Source organism: Anastrepha obliqua, chromosome 2 (assembly GCF_027943255.1).
Source record: "Anastrepha obliqua isolate idAnaObli1 chromosome 2, idAnaObli1_1.0, whole genome shotgun sequence".
NCBI lineage: Eukaryota > Metazoa > Arthropoda > Insecta > Diptera > Tephritidae > Anastrepha > Anastrepha obliqua.
This window is the reverse complement of record NC_072893.1, coordinates 119,940,830-119,944,724: the sequence shown is the minus strand read 5'-3', so window position 1 is coordinate 119,944,724 and position 3,895 is coordinate 119,940,830. Positions and strand designations below refer to the sequence as shown.

At 30.0% G+C, this 3,895-nt stretch overlaps 1 pseudogene; it reads left to right on the top strand.

Annotated features, from left to right (window-relative positions):
- Positions 1-614: 614 nt before the first annotated feature.
- LOC129237854 (ubiquitin-60S ribosomal protein L40-like) lies at positions 615-992 on the top strand (annotated as a pseudogene).
- Positions 993-3,895: the final 2,903 nt, after the last annotated feature.

The following is a 3,895-nucleotide window of genomic DNA, read 5'->3' as shown; positions in this document are numbered from 1 at the left end:
CCAAACAAAAAACATGGAAAATTTCAAAGTGCTGGAGGAGCTGCCCCCCTCAAGCTGTCAAGAACCTGAACAATATATGATGCTAGAAGTTTTTTAAAATAAAATATTCACAAATTTAGATTCCTTCCAGTTTCAATATTTTTATTCCAAATACAAATGTCAAAGTTGAATTAAAAAAAGGTACCGTCTAGGAATTATCCCCTACTGACATCTAAGTGTCACTTTTGAGAGACCCTTTAGTTAAGTTAGCTCCGCATAATAGCGAGCAATATGAGTATCACAGGCTACTGCGCTCTGTTGCTTGATTAATAGAGGATTTTGGAACACTCGAGTTGTATGACATCTTAGAGAATCTTTAAAAGAATATTTATCATATGGAGTTAAGGTGAGTGGTTAGAAGATCAAATGAAAAAATAATTAAAAATGGAAAAAGGAGGAATGAAAAATTGTGCTCTTAATTTAAAATAAAAAAATAAATAAGAAATAAAAATTTTTCCAATCCTAGTCAGCACAATTGGACTGTTTTAAAGCAGGTCAGACTTAATAAAAAAAGTAATGCTAATTAACTGGAACATTTAAGCTTTAAACAACTAAAAAATTCTCTGCACGTTAATAGAGGAAGACGACAGAATGCAGATTTTTGTCAAAACACTCACCGGTAAGACCATCACTTTGGCGATCGAGTCCTCTGACACCATTGAAAATGTCAAAGCTAAGATCCAAGATAAAGAGAGTATCCCACCAACAAGCAACTGGAGGATGATCGCACCTTGCCCGACTACAACATCCAGAAGGAGTCAACCCTTCACTTGATGTTGCGTCTACGTGGTGGTATCATTGAACCTTCGTTGCGTATCTTGGCTCAAAAATACAATTGCGACAAGATGATCTTCCGCAAGTTCTACGCTCATCTGTATCCACGAGCGACCAACTGTCGCAAAAAAAAGTGTGGGCACACCAACAACTTGCATTCCAAGAAGAAGTTGAAGTAGATTACTGGAATCTGGATATATGGACGAAAAGGAAGAGTGTTGGGAATGTGTGTGAAAATATATTAGCATTTGCTGTTTTCTTTTTACCTATGCGTACTATTTAATTTGTTGCATTTTTTACACTTTTGCCCTTCGTAATTTACCATTTCCGCGTAACGTATAGACACTGGCATTTCAATAATTCACACTTCCTACATTCTCTCCCATCCATAACACACCACACCCTGTTTTTCATTTAGATATGCATTTCGTAATCCTGCTATTTTATTGGATACTGTAATTTCGCCAAATAACATACTAGTACATGCAATAATAAGGACAACAACAAGCAGGAGCAGTAGGATATCAGCAGCAAAACAATAGAGCACAATAATACGGATAATATTAACAGTAATAACAGCTACCCACAGACACAGTAGAAACAGAATAAGATTTTAATATTAGACATATACATATTTGCCAGCGTATGCGTATGTTTTTGTGTGCATGCGCATAAGTATTTGCAAGTACATAAATATGTAGCAGTTGTAATAATAATCACAGTCGTCAGTGTGTAATATTAGGAGCTCTCACTCTTCGAATGGGCAATTGTTCTGGCAAGCTGTTTGCTTTTTTCGCCGTCGCGCTGCAACTGCCGTGAATACGACTGTGCAAGTAATTTTGTTAATATGTAAGTTTTGTTGTTTGGTGGCATTGTTGTCGCTATTGTCGGTGCTAACGTTAACGATGGCTCAATATTTGTTGGTTGGTATTTCGATTTCGGCTCGTAAGTAAGTTATCAACATGCAACAACAACAGGAAAAATTACAAACAATGGCAGCAATAAACACAATAGCGATTTGAATGTTTTTAATAATGAATTAAGAATTTTTTTAATTTTTATGTTGCTTGTTTTTCGAATAATAAAAGGTAGTTAAATTTGTATTAAACTTGTTTTTTTATCAGCCGGTTTAATTATTTTTTTAGATATATTCGTTTCATATTAAAATTGAAATTTGAAAAAGGCAATCCAAGAAGTACCGACAGATTGGTAACTCACAAAATAGTCGGGCTAAAAAGCCCATTTATTCAAAGCTCTGGATAGTAAAGGGGTAGATAGTCAAAGAGGAAAGGAAAGGAGTAACAGAAAGAAAGAGATAGAGTAGAATAGAGACTAGAGATAGAGATAGAGACAGAGATAGAAATAGAGTTAGAGATAAAGATAGAGATAGAGATAGGGATAGCGATAGAGATAGAGATAGAGATAAAGATAGAGATAGGGATAGCGATAGAGATAGAGATAGAGATAGAGACAGAGACAGAGACAGAGATAGATATAGAGATAGAGATAGAGATAGAGATAGAGATAGAGATAGAGATAGAGATAGAGATAGAGATAGAGATAGAGATAGAGATAGAGATAGAGATAGAGATAGAGATAGAGATACAGATACAGATTGAGATTGAGATTGAGATTGAGATAGAGATCGAGATCGAGATAATTATACATTTTTTTTTACAATTTCAATTAATTTTTTAAGGAGTTAAATTTTTTTTAAGCAAATTAATTTTTTTTTAATTTTTATTTAATAGTTGGGTGTAATGTAAATAAGAAAATTTAAATTCCTTATTTAATTTTGATGTAAATAAGGAAATGTAAATAAATAGAAATTTAATTATTAATGTAAATAAGAAATTTAAATTCTTTATTTAATTATTCTTTAATATTTTTTTAAATATTACAGTTTCGATTAATTTATTAATTTATTATTTTTGAGGTTTTTTTTCATTTTTTTTTCACTTTATTTGCTTAATATGAAAATTTTAACAATTATTTTGTTTTAATTTAAAAATTTAAGTTATAATAAATTTAATTCGCTCCAATTTTCGACTGATGAAAAAAAAACTTTAATAGCTACTACAAAAAGTTTGAAAATTGTTAAGAATTTGTATTGTTTTGGTTTGTTTTTTATCAAAATAGATCGGCAGCGGTCTTGGACTGACTGCCACTCTACCTAAGTAGTTTTGCAAAATTTTTGTTAATAATATTTAAAATTAATTTTTTGGAAATTTTTGAGTACTTAATTTTTTTGTGAGCTTTCCTTGCAACCTATATATTTTTTGTTTTTTTTACTTGCCGACTACTTATACCTAAGTATTTTTTGCTAATTTTTTTTTTAATAATAAAATAAGTCTTTTGTAAATTTTTTCGTTATTTAATTTTTTTGTGAGCTTTTCTCGCAACTCTTATTTTTTTTTGTTTTTTGGCTTACCGACTGCTTCAATCTAAGTATTTTTTGCTAATTTTTTTTTTAATAATAAAATAAGTCTTTTGTAAATTTATTCGCTACTTAATTTTTTTGTGAGCTTTTCTCGCAACTATTAATTTTTTTGTTTTTTGGCTTACCGACTGCTTCTATCTAAGTATTTTTTGCTAATTTTTTTTTAATAATAAAATAAGTCTTTTGTAAATTTATTCGCTACTTAATTTTTTTGTGAGCTTTTCTTGCAACTTTTAATTTTTTCGTTTTTTTACTTGCCGTCTACTTCTACCTAAGTATTTTTTGAAATTTTTTTTTAATAATAAAATAATTTTTTTGAAAATTTTTCAGCTACTTAATTTTTTTGGGAGCTTTTCTCACAACTTTTATATTTTTTGTGGTTTTTTTATATTTTTTGTTGTTTTAGTTGCCGACTGCCACTTCTACCTAAGTATTTAAAAAAAAATTGTTTTAATAATAAAATATAATTTTGGAAATGTTGGAGTTACTTAATTTTTTTGTGAACATATCTTGCAAATCTTATATTTTTTTGTTTTCTGTTTTTTTTGTTGAAAAAACTCAACCAATGGTAGTAGTCTCAAAAACTAACGTTTCTGCTCCTTTTCTTTAACTGTCTTCCTCCTTCTTATGTCAGTTCCACAA